General features: G+C 39.0%; 1 protein-coding gene across 2 annotated transcripts in view; it reads left to right on the top strand.

Annotated features, from left to right (window-relative positions):
* The first annotated feature begins 9,726 nt into the window (after window positions 1–9,726).
* The window catches only part of zranb2 (zinc finger, RAN-binding domain containing 2), a 65,543-nt gene continuing 51,809 nt past the window's right edge, over window positions 9,727–23,460 (top strand). For both annotated transcript variants that reach the window (XM_072438419.1, XM_072438418.1), the window contains exon 1: window positions 9,727–9,738. The gene's annotated coding sequence lies outside the window, so the exon portion shown is untranslated. The remainder of the gene's footprint in view (window positions 9,739–23,460) is intronic.

The raw sequence follows: 23,460 nt of genomic DNA, 5'->3' as shown, positions 1-23,460 counted from the left end.
ATATGTTAAATTACAGCCCTCCTCAAGACCACTTACTTGAAGCGAGTAAGAATGCTAATGGTGAAGCTAATTAGTACAGTTTATGTCCAGATTCTCTCAAGGTACATGCTAGCTGTCATGGTGAGCTTCTAGTTTAATGACAGGACTGTTTTTTTATATTAAATTGTGTGTCTTTGCAACACTGTTTTAATACATGCATTATTAATTCACTCCTCACACTGAGCTTTAGTTTTACCACAGCTGCCCCGGAGCAGATTGAAAGAAGCATGGCTGCCAAACCCCGGCCGCTTTAAACACTCAAAGACACATCACTCAAAGATTGCAAAGTCGAATAGAGAGGCTAATGTGACGCTGTGCTGTGGATTCTCTTATTCCACTGACTTTTAAGTGAATTTGAGGGTTAAACTTTCCTTGAACTTCCCTGAAACTTTTACCCAAGCCCCCGATGTCTTTGCCCACAACCACAATCGAGAAAACGTTCAAAAGTGACATCAAATCTGGTGATTTGACTGTTTATTGGCTCCACTGGAGTATTGCTCCGTGTTCTGCCTGCCGTGGGGCGACACGTCATCTCGTATGGACAGCCCATGGAAAGGAAACAGCTAAACATCTGCAATAGTTGTAGAAAAAGCTTCAGTTGTAGTCATCTGGACTCAGTTTGAAAAAATAGACGTTTCGACTCTCATCCAAGAGTCATTGTCAATAACAGAATTTAGGTCGAGAACTCCGATATTAATACTGTTCTGTGGTAAGACCCGCCCATTGGGAGGAGCCTTCCTGAAGTAGAAAGAGTTGTTTGTTTCAACAGAAACTCCCCCTTGTATCTACCGAGCTAGCCTATTCAGAATCTTAATGGGCTATTAATATCGGAGTTCTCGACCTAAATTCTGTTATTGACAATGACTCTTGGATGAGAGTCGAAACGTCTATTTTTTCAAACTGAGTCCAGATGACTACAACTGAAGCTTTTTCTACTATGGAACACGCCTGGACGAATGAGGGATTACACCGACATCTGCAATAGTTAAAAATTAAAACAAATCTGATGCCGTTAAACTTTGCGTTTGATCAATTTTATTTATTTATTTACATATTTCCATTTTTGAATGCTTGAAACTAAATGGGAAAAATAGTGGTGTGTTGGAGTGCATATGACAGGTGCATATGACAGGTGCAGATCTTCACTTCTCGTTCCATTCATTCTCTGGGGGAATTAGCCGAATCTTGCTCAAATAAATAAAATTAATAAAAATGATGTCCGCGACCCCGAAAGGGACCAAGCGGTAGAAAATGGATGGATGAAAATGATGTCACTGCAGAGAGTGATTTATAGATGGATAATCACTGGCAACATATTAAGACTTTTACATACAAGTAAATATATCACCAGAGGAAACTTACGTGTTTATAAAAGTGTTTTTGTCTCAAAGCTAAAGGCTAACATACATTAACTCAAATAAAAAACAGACAAACTTAATCAAATTACGTAGAATGCAAAGTTGAGTGTTTTTGTAAAGGGGTTAGTTCAGTTTGTGGTGTTATTTTAACATTATTGATTACATTTATGTATGTTAGCATTAGCTTCGAGACAAAAAACACTTACTTTGATAAACATATAGGCGTCTCCAGATGAAGTATTTACATGGTACATAAAGGTCTCAACATGCTGCCTGTGATTATCCAGCTGTAACTCACTCTCCACTTTGTGTTCATTAATTATAGATTTATTTCAGAGAGACTTCGTTATTCCCCCATAGGGAATAAAAGGAACATAAAGCAACTGCAACTCGCCCTTTCCGATATCGTGAAAAAGACCTAATACTAAAAAAAAATGTTTTAACTGTCTGAAGAATGCATTAATTGTTTGTTAATTGTCTCTATGATTTCTGTTTTTATGACATGTGGAGAGCAATTCTGTTTTAGAACGCTCATCCTGAGTTTTTTTCTTCTAAACTTTATTTCAAACTGTCACTTGACCAATGTAGATGTGGCAAGCAAGGAGTGTTTTGATATTGTGATAAAAGTTAAATTAAGAAAAGCCAACAATGCCACTGGAGATGTATCCAAAAAAAATGATTCAAATAAAAAGGACACACAGGTAAGTTCATTGAATGAGGCAGTGCTGAATGAATAAGTTACATCATTTATTTTCGGTTAGCAGAGGTTTAACTGATGGAGTCGCAGTCTGATCATTTTTAGTCACATTACGTCAAACACATGTTCACAATATTCCAATGTTCCACATGTAAAAGAAAAAGAAAACAGGTGATTAAAAGGGCCAGTGCCGTTGAATCTCCACAGCCCAAGACGCATCCCGTTAGGCCCCCCACGACGAGCCATTACGTTACTGCCCGACCCGCCCAGTACCAGCTACACCGAGGACTCCAGCTGGGGACATGACAACCTTGCAGCCGGCTACACGGAGGGCCCCGGCACCGCCAGCCGGACCAGCTGGAAATGGGGCGCAATGGAGGGCGGCGACATGCACTAAAATACAAAATCGCCAATTTTAAAGGAACTAAAATACATAGATTTGCGGGAAATTGAAAAAGACATTTACCTGGCCCTTACGAGACAACCCTCGCGACAAACCGGAAGACGAAAGTGGCAGACGTGGAACGCAAGAGCTAGGACGAAGTTTATATAGTACAGATGTGTGCCATCTGCCAGCTTTTGGCAACAGATGGGAAACTCAGCCATTCCGTTTGGAGGTTTCTGATGTAAATGAATGAATGCATGAACTTAAACGCCGAGTATCTTAACTACTTTGAATACACCAGCCCTAGCCGCCAATCATTCCCACTCATAGATCGGATGTGTGAAGCTAATTAATGGTTTCATATCGGCAAGACAGACGCAGAGATGATCGGCGCATAAGTGTCCTGGTGACGAAGCGCCGCAAGAGATGGAAGCAGCCTGTCAGGTTCTGGTGACAGCCCGGGCTATTTGATCAGCCCCGTTTGAGTGCGGCGTGTTGTGGTCGGCGCGGTGATGTGGGGCCGGGCTGACAGAAGGAGATCGGCGCCGGTACAGGACTGCGTCAGGGACAGGCTCCGTCACATCTGTTCCACTCAGCGGCCGGCTGTCAGAGTGCTGCTGATGCTGTACAGTGGTGCGTTCAGACATCGCAAACAGCCTGACAAGGACGCACTCGTTTGTGTTCTTGCATTAAGAGCTTTCCAAATGCACAATAATAAGTAAACACAGAAGATACGTTCGCACAGGAAGATACGGCTTTTCAGTCTGAGGTGGCCAATCAGTGGCTTTCTTGATTGCCATGGTTTGTTGATGGATTTGGTTCAAGTGATGCAGAGGTACAGTGAATTGTCTCATGCAGTTGTTCATATGTTGCTACAGCCAAACGATGCAAACACATTCTCAAAGCACATTAAGCGAGGTAAATTCACAACCATTCCCTCCCACATTTTCACTTTACGATGTGAAGAATCACCAAATCATAAGATCACCTCAAAAAAAACCTAAGCCTGGTAATTGTAAAGAGTCAGTCACAAAAAAACAAAACATGAAACACCTGCGCCTCACAGTCTACTATAAGTGCACAGTTAAATGTCCAAAAGTGTCCCCAAAGTAAGTCCTCTAATGGGCTTTTCCTTTCACATTCTGCACAAACGGCGACAAGAACAATGGCTTTGCTCACACTTCCAACGCTCAATACATCACTGGGCGACACACCGGCCCACTGTATAGAACAGGGCACCTATTAGCGTGCTCCTAATGTGCTCAATCTATCACAACGTCGTCTCCTCTGTGGCTGGAGACAAAACATCACCTGAAATAACCATCTTTTTTCTTTTGCTCCTTTCTGTTCTGAACTTCTTTTGAATGGGGATTAATTCAAGCAGGCGCCAATCGCAGCGTTCTTCAGAATCCAGAAAATCAGACAGGCAAGCCACAGTGATTTAATTGGAATAATGTATGAAATGAGTCTGCGTCGCGGGCAGGGGAGAGCTAACTCTCAGCCGTGCAGGCTTCGACAGAGATCAATGCACCTAACCTCAATTCAAGAAAACATTCTCTAATGGTTCCCCTCGAGATCAGCGCCCAGCCTCTTCCCTCTTCTTGTGCTCTTCACTTATTTATTTATTTGAATTTTTTCTCTATCTTTCTTTCCCTCTGACTGTGGTGCACACTTTTTAATTATCCGCCTGAGGATTACCAGGCCAGTGGGAGATGATTTTTTATCCTGTCACACCGAACAATACTGCATTATCACGTCTTCCCCATTCAACGTTCTTTTCACTAAGAACTGTGAAACTGTCTGTCTTAGAGCGCCAGCCAGAGATAGGGACTCATGCTTTTTATGTACAGTACATTCAAAGCAGTTACTAGAGAAACTACTCTTATTAAAAGTGATTTGCTGCATTGTATTGCACCCATTTTTATGAAATAAGTGAAATGACGTTGTATGTATTTATTAATATAAAGTACATGTGAGTTGCCTATACAATCTCCTACATTTTATATTCACATTTTTGACTAAACCCCAACCCTTGTTTTCAGATTAGATTAGATTTTTTTTTCTTCTTTTGAATCCCTTTTTACTTGTTTAAAAGTGCTTTATAGCTACAATAATTTTTTGTTGTATGTCGGTAACAACACTTCTTTTTAAGCACAATTTTTGCGTCTTAACTCCCTTTTCTTACATAGTTATAATTGGACAACACCCTCATTGTGATTCTGTTGAATACTGTTGAACTAAACTCTAATTAAAAATGTAGCCGAAATCAAACATTACTAAAAGTGTATAATATCTGCATGGAGTCAAAATCTGTTTATTTTCTTACAAAGATTCAGGAAATTCTCTTATTCGTTAGTCTTCCCCACAAAAACAAACTTGTGCCTTGTTTGTTGCAGAAGAAAGACATCTCAGAGAGACGCATCAAGAAGCACAAAGACTTGAGTGACAAAGTATTTGCAGCATTCACACGCTGAAGCTCCTCCAACACTTGCGAGGAACTGTCTCTTTTTTATATCTTATCCTCCCTGGAGATCTTAATTATTTATAGATGTGTTTCCACAAAGTCTGCTTTTATTGATGGCCAAAAGTGTTTTCTATTCCAAATGGCTTTTCATCAAAGGATATAGTGACACTGAAAAATGAGAACACCTTTGACATAAAAACAACACAGACTGACACTGACTCAATGTCAGTGACTAGCTCTGCAGGATCATGTGTGCATATATTAGCTTTGAAGTAGTTCATTCAGCGCAGGAGCTGTCAGATGTATGTAACACATTGTGACATTGCTGCTAACTGCATGTTCAATAATCGTGCTATATTTAAAGGTTTGCACCTGTCTTTGGCAGGTTTTATATTTAGTTCAATGCACTGCTTAGAAAAGATTCCAGAAATCCACTGCTTATATACATTCTTATGAGTTCAAGATAATAAAACTGATGTTTTAGTGACCCATTTGACAGTGCCCCAATCCAAGACCAGAAACCAGGTTCACGTCTAATTGAGGGGTAAATGCTTTACATGACACTCTTCGCCTCAAAGTGATAGAGAAACTACAGAAAACCAGCAGCTAAGGATACAGATTTGTAACCGCTCTTAAATAGCTAGTCCTTGCAAACTAATAGGAATATTATAATTGCTGCTTTATACTTTGTACTATTTTTTATTATTGCATTTTAAAAAAATATTTATTTTAATTAATTAAAGTTCATGACAGTTTAGAATAGGAGCTTAGTGATTGATGGTGTACTTGAGTTACATAGTTTTGACCCTGCAGATGACTGCACATCTTTAACTCTAATAACTTTATGTTGGCGTGTGCAAGTAAAGACATGAACAATTACCATGAAACAGCTGAAATTATGCACAGGAAAGTGTTTAAACTTTGTTTTTATGTTGATTTTAACACTCTAATGTCTATTCTTACTATCATCTTTAAGAGCTTTATGTTCTATGTTTTATTTGTATTGTTTAACTGCAGTCTGGATGCAATGGGGGGTTGTTTATCTGTAGCTAACTGTGGTGTGAGAAGCACTTTGTGCTACATTTTAAATGTAGGAAAAGTGCTATACAAATAAAATGTCTTTGATTGATTGATAAGATCATTTTCTTGCCCAATCAAAATGAAACGCTCACTCCAAAGCTTTTGAAAACTATCGTGGAAAAAAAGTTTTTCACATGATCCCTTCATGTCAATATAAACCTACTAGCTTATGAGTGAAATAGAAAAAAATAAGACAGAGGACAGAGAACCAGCACAGACATCTGCCGTTCAATATGCAAATGATTATACTCTGTTAAAATTAATTTGGAATTCTTCGCTGTGAGTCTGATCTCAGACCCTCCTGCAATTAAACAGTGTGCCCTGTTACACTGACCTCGGAGCACTGCAGGCACTGGTCAGGGCGAGGGGCAGGTCTGTGGAAAGAATCCACAAGAAGTCTATTTTTCCTGGACACGACAGAGGTCTGGAGCGGCTGTAAGGTAATAAGACAAGCAGACCCATGTGAATCTGTGCTGCATTGGTCAAATATGCATCACAGTCATTTGTCCTGCAAATGACCCGCTCAAAATATGTGCTGAACCTGCTTTGCATGCGGTGTACATGTGACTTAAGAGGGGCTGGCTCTCCAGGCCAGAGAATATAATGTGTAAACATTTTGTATGTCTCTGCTGTCTGATAAGGGCTGGCTTGTCGACTGGTGCGTGTCGAAATGACAGCGTGTCCGGCTCTGCACAGAACATGTGTTTGTTATAGCAGTCATATGCCAACAGTATTCTGGGTCCCTTCACTCGCTATCATGGGGCAAGTCTGAACGAACCAAAACCAAAAACCAATTACACAATTGAAAACGCAACAAGTATATTTCAACAACAGCAACCAATCTAAAACAAAACAATGGATAAAGACAACAGAATGCTATCAAAATGTATTTATTCTTTCATAATAATAGATTAGGGCAGACCTGGGCAAACTATAGCCCGCGGGCCACATACGGCCTGTTTGTCTTTATAATCCGGCCCGCCAAACATGCCAAGTAATATTTAAAAGAAAAATAATAATATATATATATTTTTTCACACACCAATGATAGCGGGCCGGCCCTCCGCTACTTGCCTGGATTCGAATATGGCCCTCGGAGGAAAATAATTGCCCACCCCTGGATTAGGGCGATGATGAAAAGTTACTTCTGCCATAGCTGCTCTGTGACTGACTGATGGAGGTGTGGTGGGGTCAGCCCTATGTTCCCGAGACCTGGGTTAGGGTTAGGGTTATATGCTGCTATATAATAATATATGCTGTAAAACCATACATTGATGCACAAGTTTTGGGGCTTTGGAACCCTAGCCTATGCTAGTGTTAGCGTAGGAACATAGGTACAGGGGAATATAGGTACTGGGGAACATATGTACGCACCCGGTGTGTTTCTGTTTAAATTGCGTATTACTTAATGTTGTTGTTGTTGTTGTTGTTGTTGTTGTTGTTGTTGTTGTTGCTTTTAACTGGAAAGGTGCATTCACCGCCATGTACTTTATGTCCTTAAACGCTTACCTAGTGGTCCAAATTCTTTATTAAGTCAATTCTCTCAGTTTCTCACCATACAGCAGAACGCACATAAGCAGTAGTCAGGTTGTACAGCTGCAGTGTGGACTGAAACACACAAATAAATCCCAGTCTGTCAGTCTGGTTCTCCCAGGGGCCCACCGGCACAAACACAGCGCCGGTGAGGGTCAAAGGGAGACAAACTGCAGGTTAACATGCTCCAAACACTGCTGAATCTGGGACCTTTTTCAGGTTCAAATGTCCCGTAAATTGCCTCATGGATTAGAAAGCACTTAAATCAGCACTCTTTGCAAATTCTGAGTGTCAAACTAACCCAGAAATGGAAGGCGTTAAACGAACTTCACAACAACACAGAAAGCAAATTGTATCAACCCCATCCCTCATCCCGAGTGATATGCATGATGTTATAACTGACAGTGGAATCACATTGGCTTTTTTTGGGTCTTGTTTTGTGAACCTTACCACACCCATCTGAAAAAAAAGAAAACAGTTTCGAAACACAACAGTGCAATCACATCCGGCTATTTGCTTACAGGCACAAATAGATTTCCATGTTGGCTGTCAGGCGAAGGAGCGAGGAGAGTGGCAGAAGCACAGCGGCGCCGTTCCAAGCCTTTACATAAATGTTATTCATCATCAGGCAGCTTTCAGAGCGCGCAGACTTCAGTGGCCCGCGGAGGATTGGCGCGGACACAACGCCCACATCAAACATCCTCCACCTGACAAGGACAAGGATTAAAGAGACACACGGCCAAAAAGAGGCCATTTTGTCCTATAACAAATACTTTTAGGAGCGGCTAATTCTAACATTTTTTACTGAAATGTGACTTATTATTATTATTATGGACTGTCCCTGAACGAAATAATTAAAATAAATGAATTAATGAGTGATTCGTCAAATTTGATACATTTTGTGAGACATAGTTACTTATATGAGGATTATTAAAAGACCTTAAAGACATAAGTCAATCATGTCAAAGCCAGTTAATGCTCTAACAATGTTTATTTTCAACTTGTCACAAACACCAAAAGTCCCTATGAAAAAGGCTATTCATGGGTCTTCAAAAAGATACAATATTTTGTTTTGGATTGTTACTTACTATGGTAATGTCCTTAATTTTCATTATTCTAGAACCCATGCATAAGCAACAATTAGTACTACATCATATAGCTACCATTACATTTAAAAAAAATTGAACTCCATAAACACTATTGTGTCATTCTGCACCACTTCTTCTCTGTCAATCATCAATTACAATCAGTAGTTCTCAACCTAGTCTTAAACAAGGCTTGTAAATGTAGAATATTTGTAAGTATTTTATGTCTATATCCTCAAATTAAATGACATTCATACAACCAACAAATATTTAGTACAATGTAATGCCATTTGTTATAATTCATTGAACGTTTAGGATAGAAATAACAATTGTAAGTGTCAATTCGAGGGCATCTAATGTTAAATGTGACGATGTCTTGATAATGTTGCCTTGTGAATTCAATAAACATACAACAGACGTCGGCGAGATCTTTCCCCTTGATACAATATGGGGACATTGATCGGACACAGTACAATAAAAATGAGGACAAAGAGAAAGAGGAAACATGAAAACAAGCCTGAATCAGCTAGCAGAGGTCAGCAGAGTGGAACATCTGACTAACAAGCACTTTTTGGATGCACTTATGTTGTCTCAGTAAAACGCAAAGGCTTCTGGTCCCATACATCTATCGATCTGAGCTGCTCGAGATGGAGATGTCAAGGAAAAAAGAAAAGAGTGGGTTGCAAGTCCTGGAGGAGACGCAGTGGAGGAGAAGGAAGAGCGAGAATAATGATAGCATGATAGAACAGATGGAGATCTAGGAACATGTTGTTTGCTTGGTGTAAAAATAGATGTTTCAATATAAAGATACACATTTTTAAAGGGAAATGAGTTTTAAGTTTTATAATAATGTACATGTGAACTAAATAAGTGTGAATCAAAGTGAATTATAAGGATAAAGGTGTAAAAAATGATGCATCATTGTAAAATTGTGACATTTCTTCTCAGTACCATTTGAAAACTACAATTGTTATCTTGACAAATGTCTCTTCTGTATTTGACACATCCTTCAACCACTGAGATGTTATTGATCCAAGAACAGAACGTTAACCATCACCTACAGCAATTTAATATTGATCATTTGGGCATTGGGCAGGTTTTCTTAATAGTTTACATTTGTTCACTTTAGCAGCCAGAACCAATATAGCGGCAGGTGTTTTTTTTGTCACGTGTCTGGAACAAACTCTCCAGTATAAGGCTGGTGTACACTGATTCCAGCGTGGGTGTGGTTCGGGACACACGCGCTTACTTAACTGCTGCAGTAAATGTGGAGAGTCCGATTGTCTTGGTGACATAACCAGTGTTAGGCTAATGGTTGTCTGTGGCTTGTTGCTTGACTACCCCCTGCATGTGGCGGTGTGACCCCAATGACGCTACCTCAACACGTCACAATGACTTGTCAGTAGACTATGGTTATTTTAATGTATTTTAAGTGACGCAACGCTGGCAGATAATCTCCTCTTTTCTGTATTCACTCTGTACTGTATCTTAGTGTAAAGTACGCTGTTGCATCCAGGACTCACGCCATGTCCACAAATGTGTTTGACTATCCTTGCTCTAAGGTAAAACTGCCTAACCCGGGCTATAGAAGACAAGGGCGATGGACATTCAATTTACATTTGAACATTGGAAGGGTCGGGGATATCTAAAGCCTTGACATGTCTTGAAATTGTGACTGCTCTACGACTGTACGACAACAAAATGATCTAATGACAATGGTGGTCCTGTTTTTTCAATGTTGCAGTGCTAGTATTCCAAAACAGTTTTTTGCAAATTATCCACTGATACATGTGTTCTGGGTGGATGGGAGGAACTGGGAAATCAATTCTATGAGTAGAAGTACATGGAAACAGAAAAGGCCTCACCCTGCCCGGGATTTAAATCTGAATTGGAATAACGAGCATACATAAGGTTAACTGAGAGAGGAAGTTCAGCACATCAATGTATCTGATAATACTCAGTGGCGAAACAATGTAAATAAATATGCACGTCGCGACTGGAGCCATCTCTCATTACAGTGCACCATGTTTAGTTGGCTGCATATCATTTGCGCCGTTCTATTTATGGCCTTGTAAGCTACGCTACCCAATTAATGCACAAACAACACGCAAGAGCTTCTTTGTATCATGAATATGCAAATTAGCCCTCTTGTTTTGATACCGCTCATTTTTACAGTGTATCTTTTAAATTGGCTTACAAGGAAAAACAACAATCACCACGTCCACGGCAAGACTTTGATAACATCATTTTTCTTTCATGGACGCCACATCTCCATTGACTCAGCTGTAATTGTATTAGTGGAAAATGCAGCGAGTCATTTGACCTTCTATCTATTCATAATGGGGCCTAAGCTGCACTCTGATGTTGTGTTATCTAATGTTAAATGAAATTATGTTGATTGCTTGAGCTTGGCGACGCAAAGCCTAAACTGATCATATTACTAACCGTATTAGATTTCGGACAAATTATGCAGCGTTTGGACAGAAGTTTGAACGCTGTTATTAGTGATTGTAACGTTTTTTTGTTTGTTTCCAAGTGCAGTTCAGGGACCTGTAACAGTTTGAGTCTGAAGACGGCCAAAAACCTCCTTTGCAAATGCTTTTAGAGAGCGTTAGTCTTCATTGTGAAAGAAGCAAGTTTCAGAAGCTACTCTAAAAATTTATTGAAACAGGATTAAGCCTAAATTATCCAGTTATCCTGATTAATAATAATAGATCTTATCACGTATGTGGGCTTTCTTCATTTAGCTTTTTAGAATAACAATCATTCACCCAGATGACTTTATTAACTATGTGATTAACCCCAAATAATTAGTGTAAATGTCAGTTTTTCTGGTTCAGGGTTGGTTACTTCATTGATTCGTCCGGAATGTGCCACATGGTGTAAAAGTATCTCTTTCATTTATTCAATTACAGGTGTTTTATTGCCAATGTTATGCCATGAATATTCCAGCCAAAACAACAACCTCTAAGTAAAGAAGGTTTCGGACTTTCCACCAAAAAAAAATACACAGTGCCCCTTTATATATAAAAAACAATATATGTGTTATATATTTTTGGGGATAAAATCTTCGGACACAATTTACAGCCACTTTGGTTTTGGATATATTATTTAGTTTATTTATTTCACAGGAATGTGCAGTTTCATATGGCCCGGGGGCAAAGACTCATTGATTCTGCAGAAATCCCTAATGTTTTTCTGTCCCTTTGATATGAGTCCCTGAGATTTTTTACCTGTCGATCACACACATCTGAACTCGCGGAAATGATGGAGTAACCAAATGACTGATCATTATATAAATACTGAGAGATATCAGGACTTTCCAGGGAAGAGATTCTAGTTAAATTCCACCTTTAGTCATTAAAAAGAAAGGGAGCAGGGGAAAAGGGGCAATCGCATTGTTCTCGTACCCAACAGAGGCAAGGCAAATTTATTTGTAGAGCACATTTCATACACAAGGCAATTCAAAGTGCTTCACACAGCAGGAAAAATGCATTCAAATCACAAAGAAATTACAGAAACAGAAATACAATAAAATTAACTAAATTAAAAATTGTCAATCCAACTGATTGTCTTAACTAATAAAATCACAAACAAAAGAGAAGAGTGCAAAGAAAAAATCCTTTCAGTCATATGCGCAGCTAAACAAAACTGTTTTTAGCTTAGATTTGAACATTGTCAGAGTAGAAGCCTGTCTCACATCTTCAGGAAGACTGTTCCATACATTCAGTCAGTTATTTACTCACTCACATCTTCCCTATCACTCATTACCAGTGCTATATATGCAATTTAAATATAGTTCAATGCAATACTTCATTGTCATTAACACAAAAACAACACAATTTTGTCGGAGCATCAAACACTGCATATTACCTGCATATTACTGAAAGTGCAATAACTGTTCAAAATAACCGCGTAAACAGTAGCACAATGATAATATTCAGTCTCAGCTGCAGCGTAGGCTATGTCGGAGTGATGTGGAGCCAACAGTTGTAGAGTTTACACAATTATTGCATATTCATAAAGATTGACTAAAACTATCTATTCTTCCCGCTTGTCTTTTTTCAGGACAAACCTCACTTGTGGAAAACTAATGGAAATGCATGCAACATTTCACCAGAGCCTCCAATCCATTTTAATCCTGAAGGCAATTACGGTGTGGCTTTTAGGGTCAGTACTGCTGCTGATTGATGGCAAGAAAAAGTCACTTAAACAAATCGCCGTGAACTTCAACCAACTGGCTCCTGCGCGCACACAAAGGCTATACTGCTAGCTGCACCGGGACAACGCTGTAATGCCTTTTTAATGCATTTGATAAGAGAATACCAAATGGAGAATTAACGATCGCAGGTTCTGATTGGGCCGTCGTGTCAATAAAAGCTGCGCCATTTGAATTACAAGTGAATTATGTCTTTCTACGGATCATTTGGCCTGGAAAAACCTTTCAGAACTCGTCACGTGGTTTGGGTGACGAATTTGAAGGAAACTTGTTTGTGGGCAGATCATTTGCTCCACTGTTTTCTTACCGCATCTCCTTTAAGAGCCCTGGTCCGTATCCTAGCAACAGGACCCTCGCACCGCCTCCTCTGCTCAAAGCGTTTTGAAGCAGGACCTCCGCCGTCACTGTCAACGCACGCAGATGCATTTAGACTCCGGTTAAAGTCCCGCTTTCTAAATGGACTGTAGTAAGCGTTTATATCATAACCCTATGCCACAAAGAGCAACTGCCATGTTCAAAGTAACAGTTATAAGACCTTTTTCCAACTGACTGGGCGCTGATTGGGCTGAGAGAAGTGCAGCACAAAAATAGAAAAGAGCTCCGACAGCAGCACAGAGCCCTTTAAAACCAAGTTCATTCAGTCGCTTTTGAAACTGAGAAAAAGAAGGAACATGAAATAAAAAACAATAAACTGTTGTTTCAGTGCAAGACATTACGTTACATTCTTTCATTACATTACATTCATGTTTGTCAAGGGAGCAAATAAATAATAATATCATAAATAATAGTTACCAGGCTGTTCATGTCCAATTAGGTTCATTAGGTTTTCACATTTTAATACGTTGAGGTGTCAATAAATACAGGTCTGATTATAAGAATCCTAAACGTGTTATGGTTCTACTTTAGGGACTACATACTGGATATCAACGTTTATTTTGATATCCATTTTTGTTTGGGCTATACCAACAGCACTGGCTTATTCTGGCTCAAAATGATCTTGGGACAAATGGCTAGTATTTATTTTTCATTTAAAAAGTCCTATGTGGCTGATTTCTTTCATTAAGTTCAATGTTGTAAAGCTGGTCACAAACTTGAATAATAGTAACAGTGTTAGACAATGAGAATAAAAGAAAATGTAATATTTCACTGTTGTTTGGTCAGTAATATATTTTCAGTAATCGTGAATAATTGTTAAATTTGCTGTTTTTTATCACAATAGTCATGACACTGACATCCCTAGACACAAGAGAGGACACATTGCCTAAATGACTGTAAAGAAAGGATTTGTTGGCTCGTAGGCTTTATTAGACAGTACAGTGTGGCGTAAAATAGGGGTGAGACCAGGAAGGACATACAGCATAAATAGTTGCTGCTGATGAAGCTGTTGTCGACCAGACCGAGCTGCTGCTTAGACCACTTGACCACCGGGCAACTTGAAATGAGTACATTTTAATCTTAATAATGTTAAATTCCAAACTTACTGGTCAGTCTAGCTTTATTAGCCTTTGGGGGTAGTAATATCAGCACCAACAATGCCTTTAGCTGCTCTTCAAAGAAGTTAAACCAAAATTATAATTAGAATTCTGGCATCTTGAGGCATAAAACAACATTAGTCCTAAGTTTGCAACTGTGTTTTAGGCCAACTAACTTTTGATTAATGGATCTTCAGTGTTTTGTGTCTTAAAAGCTCCTGGAGGGAATTATATCGACTTTTTAAGCTGTTAAGTGCTACAATGTGTTTACCTAACTGGAGCTAGTAGGATGTTTGTGCTCTGCGGCTCTGCAAACTCCTCTGCTGCTCCGTACAGTTGGATGATGTTACCAAGCTTGTTAAATATGCCTACTGGCTTGGAGAAAGCATAGAGGTACTCGGGAGGAGTAGAATTGTAGAGATGTATTTATAGTGATTTGCATATAGTCATTTTTAGATACTGACAGAATCATATACTGGAAATATAAAGAGTAATACACTGTAGATAAACGTACACACTAGGGAATCAATAAAGGAATCAGCACAGCACAGATTGTTCAGAAACTTTCGCGATACTGGGTTGAATAGGCATAACATATATCTACCAAAATAATAACATACCTACAACTTAGTCTGCTTTATTCATGGTATTTAGCAATAAGCTCTCTGTGTAGATCTATATTTTACATTATAATTCTCTGCTGTTGGTCCTGGCACTTCATACTGGCATTTCACTGTAACGAGTAGTGGATTTCCATGAAAGGTATTTTTATTTTTAAGAGATTGATAATGGCCCAGGGACTGAATCATTTCAAGTTCGTACAGAATGAACAGAAATTCTATGAGCAACCTTCAAATGTCAGACAATGTAAAACCAGTGGAACATTGCTGATTGTTAAAAGCATTGATTTGATTAAGTTGATTTTGCATACAACAGTATCAGAGAATATTGTAACACAGAAGGAATACCACAATAACACCCTTTATAAGTCTCCTCAACATAACTTTGATGTTTTTAAGAAAGCAGCACACAAATGTTGATAGACGACACACTTTTACTCGTTCAGGGGAACCTCTCAGCCCTTAAAGTGATGCGCTCTGATTGAGTGCAACAATCCAGTCTGTAACATCTGAACATAGTCACTGGCTGTATCCAAGGCAGTGTTTGCATGAGGCTTTTGTGAGCCGAATGTGTCTGTCCTCATTATGCACAGTCAGGACATCAAAAGGTTGCACACCGCTGTTTGAAAAACCACTACAGGAGGACCATTCTTGTCCTCCACACCGGGTCGTATTATCTGACCAAAAAAGATCGACAGGACACCAATTTGCAGAGGCCGCACTGGCTGGAGACAGTTTTTTTGGTCTGAATAAATCACAAAACACTCCTGGCATGCTCCTATTCAAAAGTCACTTCGGGCGCTCATAAAGCCTCACCCCTGCCTTTCAACACTCAACACAATTTGGTCAGAAGAATGGTCGTCCGAAATGGGCCAAATTCAACCATTTGGATGTTTTGGTGCATATAATGTTGAGCTGTTGGACTGTACAAGGACTTTTCCCTGACCAGGTAAATGTATCATCAGCCAATGGGAAAGCCTCCTGCTGATAGCCTCTGATTTGCACTTGTTTGTGGACTACTTCAGCTCTGACCAGAGAACTGTGCTGCTGGATGCACTGTGTACCCCTGCGGTTTGGATGAAAGGAACAGCTGATACTAATTGCAGTGCTTACGAAGATGATCAAATGCATTGTACGGAAAATGCTACATTATTGTTTATTTCCCAGAGGTAAAGACTGCTATGGATATGCGGGTACATGAAAAAATAATTGGAAAGGCTAGTAAATGACATGTTGGCTTTATAGGTCTACATATTCAATGGTGTAAACATGTGTGTGAATAACGTGAACAAATGAAAACCGTAACCCTTTACAGTATTTCATTAATTGACAGTTTAACAAGTAAACTGTGTGTAAAATGCAAGTTTCCCAGTAATACAACTCAGTATTATGACCAGTACGGCGGCCAGTCTTTAGTTGATTCATCTTCTTGGTGACTATCATTTGGGTGATGAATTGTGATGGAATACGCAACAAAAAAGCTGTTGCTGAGCTTATGGTCTTGTGGAGTTGTGATCAGATGTATGGTCGGATCATCGTGTTGACAACAGCCCTGATGACCAGCGATCACATCATATCATATTATGACATACTACGTCAGTGCAACTTTCAATAGTTTGTGAATGTAAACCAGAGCTCCTCCCTTTGTTCTAACCTACAGTGTGCCGCGGGCTTCAGATCTCAGCCCAATATTATACAGCCGCTAAGTGACATTATCAGAGAGCTTGCTTTATGTATTTATCAATGAAACAGACCAATCAAGTTGACAGATTTAGGGTCTAGGTCAGGGGGCCGAATTTCGATGCTCATTCTGGGTCGCAGGCCGAACATAACGTAAAACATAAAACAATAAAAAATATAAGAAATAAATAGCAGTATATAGCCTACGCTGTTTTTGAAGCAATTACTGGATCGATTAAATTGTGCATTACAACTTAAGATCACAGTTGATCTACAGAGCAAAACATTTAGTCTATTGTTAAATATTGTTAAATAGGTATTTGGAACTGAAAAATATCGTATTTGACTTAACAAAATAAACTTCTCAAGATGTAAAAAACCTTTTAAATGTATTAACTAATATTTCCATGTCAGTGTAGTTATCTGTAGTTATCTGTAGTTATCTGTAGTTATCTGTACACCTGAACTGACTTAAGTTACGCCTCTCAGTGCATGAGCCACAGTGTTCCATCAAACCAAACTCTATTTGTCGAATCGTGGGCCAAATATTAGGCCGCAGTTATTTTATTACTTGGTTTACGGATTTTTAAATGAAATGTATTGAACAGGCGGGCGAAATATAAATATAAATATAATTTCAATTTCAAAAGATTTTTTCTTCCGGGTTTTCCTTCACGGAGATCATACATTGAATGTACGCACTTACACTGACAGCGGTCGGCAACCTTTTCAACCTTTGGCTTTATAGTCTCATACATTCTCTGGTTAAAATTCAGTTTTTGGTTCACTCTTTTTGAAGTGAAGGAGAAACCACAAAAAAACGGGTTATCTTATTGATGAAGAAAAATGACAAAACTTTGTTAGACATTGTCACATACAAATTTGCTATTTTCAAATTCATATTTTACATGTTGCTTAAGTGATGTGCCAAATTTGAATGTTATATCCATGTAGATACATGCTCTAAATCTGAGGATATAAATATTGAGAGTTGCTACCTTGCACAATATTTTTTTTGAATGGCAAATTTGAATCCTGATGATGATGATTATGTTTGTATGGGACAATGGATGCGGCCCGCGGGCCGTATGTTTGACACCCCTGGTCTAGGTGAAGGATATAATTATCTGAATGATACTTAATTATTTGTTTCTTAGCCCAGAAAAAAACGAGGTCATTGCATTGCAAACGTCTGCGAGACTCTCTATCTAAGCAGAAAGTCACACTGGACAATGTAACAGTGGCGGCTGGTGGTACAAATTATAGGAGAGGCTATTTGACATGAACTCTTTTTGTTTTTTTTAAATGTCCAAAATTGAATTTTAACATTGAATTTTAAATACATATTTACAACTGAATTAATTAAGTAAACACACTTTATTTCCACTTTTGTTAATGATAATACAATGAAAATACATTTGACATAAAATTACATTTTACACTTTATAAAATGAAAAGAGCAAAACAAACATGTCAGTGATACTGTCACTTATACTGCAGAGTAACAATTACTACATTAAGAGGAAATAAAAACACAAACAATTGTTGGTGTTTCATACAACAGCTTCTAAGTGCCATTAGTTACCCTGAACTACATGTGTAACATTTACATTTCACCCTGGAGAGACAAAGAGACCACGAGAATGGACTGTTTAGCAAGCTTTATTCGAGAGTTATTTGGCGCTCAGACCCCGGCGGAAGACGTTGCAATCATGGGCACTCCATGATCTATTTGTATTAGATGTCTCCCCCCGGAGCCTGGAGACTGGTGGTGGTAGATGTTAAGAGGAGGTAGAGGATGAGGGGAATGCAGAGGAGGAGCTGGGGAGGTGGTGGGTCGCAGTACGGTTTGAGCGGTCGAGCCATCTGCCTGAGGGCTTAAATGCGACCGCCTGGTGCTGATTGGGAGCGGGGGAGGAGCGACTTGAGAGCGTTGATTGGGGATGAGGAGCAGGTGCGAGGGCCATGGTACGGACGCCCCCTGACCTTTCACCCTACTTCTTTGGCCAGGAAAAACTGCATAACCTCTTTGGGATAAGCGCAGAAACCTGGGAGAGTCCATGGTGAAGTGAGGGATCTGACTCTCACAGACAGACAGGCGGACGCCCGCTTGAGTGCGATGATGGCGCTGGGGAGAGGGGTCCTTCCATGGAGGCCTTGACGTAGATGGATGGAGTTAGGTCTTCCAGGCTGAATTTACGCAGGCTTCATTTTTATATTTAATCATCACAGACATTATTGCTGTTGGAAAGTTGTCATTTATGGCTTTCTTTCATGGGTTTTCTAATAACAAAAGCATATTTTTATCAATAGAAGTTAAGCGATACTGCTTAGCGTTAGCCTTATGCAAGTAATAAACTAAAAAAAACTGCGTGTTTGTTGTCATGGTAACGGAGCACGGAGTTTGACAGACCCATGTCTCGGCTCGGATTGATACGAAATCAGCCGCTTTCAACACGAATAAAGCCGGCAAACAGTTGAGCAGCTCATTCTGAGTCATTTTGGACGTACCTTTTGTCACAGACGTCTGTAGAAGCAGTTTTAAGACGTAAACACAGAAAACACGGCACGTGGCACTTGAGCGTAGGCGCGCGCACATGTCTGTGTCTCTAGTGTAGAAAGTGTAGCTCCTTGGCGTAACTTCTACCTTCAAAAGGGCGCTTTCTGGAGCGCCCCAAAGTCGCTATTTTCCTATGGAGAAAGCCATAGTGACGTAGTCACTTTTGATTATGATTTGATTGGCTAAAAATCCCCATTGCTTTTCTATGTGGCTCTGGGGCGCTTTTCAAATCGCCCAACGGGTACATAGAAAAGTGACGCACGCTGCGCCAGGCCGCAGACCACGCGGCGCGCAAACAAAGTATACATCTATATCTATTTATAGATATATAAATGGATATATATTGTTATTTTACACATTTACACTAATAAGACTATAAGATATTTCTGAATAAATTATATTGAGGCAAGATTCATGGAAACGCAGCTGGGCCTTGTGATGAGGACCCATTTGGAGAATGGAACGGCAACATACTAAACTGGGACGCAGAGGTGACAGGAAGGAGCTATTGCTGGGCAGGTTGAGCGTGGAGTTTGTGTGAAGGGACAAGGCCGAGGCCTGAATAGAGGCAGGACTGGATTATAAGTGTGTGCCTTGATGGCTGGCCCGTGTATGTTTTGTGGTTAGGTGCAGGCTGGAGGTGTTGTGACCCAAGGACAAACCCCAGTTTGAGCCTGAATACATAGCAGCAGCACTGATTAAGTTGTGGTAACCATAGATTGAGGAATTTGTGTTGCTCTGTACACAGGTCACCTCGGACGGAGGATCCAAGACAAAGACACACTGGCTGTTCATCTTAAATTTATAGTCCTATTGTTATTCTAATATTTTATTTTGATCATGTTTATTTTGTTCTACTTTTTTAAAGGAATGAAGGACAGTGCAGCGTGAAGTGGGAAGCAGACTGTTGAATGACATGCAGCAAACTGTCGAGGGCCGGATTCAAACTGTGGTAGGTATTATGTGGGCCTGTGACTGAAATATTTTTATCTGGTATTTATTATTTTAAATACTATGTTCATGTGTTTTTATTGATTTATTGCGACCTCCACTGAATTGTATTTTTAACGTTGAAAAGCACTTTGATTTGCACTTTTGTACGAACTGTGCTTGACAAATAAAATTCGATTGATTTATTGACTAATGTGCTATTCCTCAGGTTTTAATTGTAGCTTATAATCATTTTGTTTAATTTGGACACAAAATCTTAAAATACGACCTTATAATACCCCAAAACCCGCATCACAGAAGTAGACGATAAAGTTCCTAATTTGATATTTTTTACAACATTAACATAAGAAAAACTGTACATGCAATATTAATGTTTTCGAAGAAATAAAAGCCATGTTTGCTGTAGTTAAATTAGTACAATGTTTCATCTTATATCCAAACATTTACAATTTGTATAATTGGTTGGCAAAACATTTGTGTAAAGTTTGGGAAATGTAAATAATAGCATGTTGCATCCTACACTGTGATTCAATAAAAAAAAACCTGCACAAGTCTGTTGATGATAAAAAATATTATTTCTGAGAACAGCAGATGTAGAGAGTAATGACTTGAAAAGGCCTATATAAAACAAATTATGTTCCTGTGTAGGTTGGCGTACATTTTGAATGGAGAGGATTCAAGTGGAATTTAACTGCTACTTAAATTATAGACTTCTTCCTGATTTATGGAAATGATCAGCTGTGAAATGCTGTTTGGCGAAACATAAAGCTGCCTGAAAGAATGCCATTTTAGAGCCTTTTATTCAAATGTAAGCTTTTAGCCTGTTGCACTGCCTGTCGCCTGTCAGTGACATTTTTCAATTTGTGCCGTTTCCATATTGCTATTCATGCATGACATAAGCTGCAGATAAACTCTATCAGACTCCTATCCACGTGATGTTAATGCTCCTTTTGGTATCTGCTGACAGCAGGCAGTGTATCTCATCTTCCTCTGTTCCTCCATAGCAGCCTTTGCTTGGTTAAAGTTTTTCATTGTTTTATTTTTTTTTATCCCTACCTCAGTGTTTGACCCCTGAGGGTATGCGAGCATTTACGGCCTTGGAATGGTTTCAGATGAAAGAAGGTGAAATTAAATAGTATTTGAATTGATTAAAAAATACATTCTACTTCATTAAAAGCATGTTTTGGAGGATTTTGGACATCAATATCATTAAAATTGTAACAACAACAACACACCGATATAAACAGATTTATTGGTCTAGCACATGAATTAGGGTGTACTCTGAGTGTAGGACAACATTTTGGGGTCTTCGAGACAGAAAGGTTAGAATCCACTCAAACTAAACTCAACTTTATTCGCTTCAATTAAAAAACGTATTTATGAGTCTGGATTTTAACACTCTGTAATGTAGTGACACTTTATTTGGTATTTTGTATTATTTTGTTTGTTTTTACTTAGTTTTCTGTTTCGTATTGCCTTGATTTTTTATTGTCACTTTGAGTGTTGTAAAGGGCTCTATAAATAAAGATTGATTGATTGATTGATTGATTGATTGCATTTGTGAACCTGCTCTTTTAGGATTTTAAATTGAACACCTATTTGTCTTGCAAAATGCGGTATATAAACTTATTTCGCCAAAAAACATCCAAAATACTGATATAGTATGAGCACAAGTTGTTCTGTGAAAGTGTGTATTTTGACAAAGTTTTGTTTTTAGCTTTTTATTTAGCCAAAGGTCTGGGGAGTCAAGTTGTTCCCAATAGACATCTTCAATGAAACACCAAATTGTTGTAGGCATAACCTTTTTTTTTCCTTTCATTTTGCCTTGATTGGTTTGTTTGTCTAAATATAATAAGTAAGACACAATTTGCTCATAACCTTTAACATTTTTCCACACAAATTTGGATAAATCAAGTGAAATTAGCAAAACGAGAAATGGAGAACACATCTCTATATGAATAAATTATAGCTTAATTTAACACTATTCTTTGGAACATTAAGCCTTGGTTTTGGGAAACACGTGGAAGAAAGAAAAACGATTTTGTGGATGTTAGAGCTGCGCTTAAAGGACAGCTAATGTGGCGCTAACAACAAGAAAACAAACTTCTGTGATGATGCTCAGTGAGGAAAACCAGAGCAAACCTGGGCAGATCAGGAGCCGCAGGTAAAAACACAGATCAGAGTGAAGCTGCTGTGAGCTCTGACTGAACACAATGGACTCATTTGATTCGCAACATGAATAATTTGTCACTAAAATAAGCTCAAACTGTAAAAATTGTGTGCTCATAATGAGTTTTGCAGCAACAGCAACAGGTCTGTCCTCAACATCAACATTTCATATCAGAAAGTCCATATTCCTGTTCCTGCAGCTAATGCATGAATGTGGACTGTACAGCAGTGTCCACAAATAACTATTACTAGCTTTTTATTTCTTATATTTTTGATGGTTTTATTTTTGATGTTATGTTCGACCTGCGACCCAAAATCAGTTTGACACCTCTGATTTAAGGAAAAGCATAAACTAGTCTACTACAGATCTGAACCCCAGTGAGAGTCTTTGTGCTGGAGAAGGTTTTGCGCAGTGGTCACTTGCTTCCATCATCAGTACAAGATGAATTGATGAAAAAGAATGCAGAACACAGGATAGAAATCAATCTTTTATTATTGCAGAAGCTTATTGAAACTATGCTACCGCGAATGTGTGCTGTAATCACAGCTACCAAATGGTAGAGCATGTGACCCTGTGAGCATGTTTTTTTGGGTATGTTTTTAAAACTGTCTTGGCATAGATTCCTGATGCATGGAGTAAAAGCTCATTAGTGTGATTTGTACGAATTGTGATTGTGTTGTTCAGAACCCTACATGAGGGTTTTTGTAAAAGTAAATTATTATTATTGTTAGGTTGATTTAGTTATTTGGTCATTGCTTTGCTAAACTGTATTATACTAAAATTACACTATTATTGTTGCAGAAAAAACGTTTTGATACTCATCCGAGAGTCATGAGTGTCGATGATGATGTCGTGATGACTACAACTGAATCTTTTTCTACTGTGGAACACTCCTGGACGAATGATCGATTACACCGGCAGTATTATTAAAAAGGTTTCTATAAATTTGGAAGTGACATATTAACTAATCCCGCCTAAAAACATACCTCTTCACCCAAGCCTATGACCTCCCCTACCCCTAGCCTCCTCTACCCCATTGCCTACACTTCTACCCCCTGTTACATCCCCATCTTTTTCTCTCTACTTCTTCTGTCTTGTTCATTTTATCTGTATATTAATGTGTTCTGTACGTGTTGTCCCCCCTGTC

This window comes from Eucyclogobius newberryi, unplaced genomic scaffold (assembly GCF_026437365.1).
Source record: "Eucyclogobius newberryi isolate DKJ021-1_F unplaced genomic scaffold, fEucNew1.0.hap1 SCAF_9, whole genome shotgun sequence".
In the NCBI taxonomy this organism is placed as follows: domain Eukaryota; kingdom Metazoa; phylum Chordata; class Actinopteri; order Gobiiformes; family Gobiidae; genus Eucyclogobius; species Eucyclogobius newberryi.
This window is presented reverse-complemented; position numbering and strand designations above follow the sequence as displayed.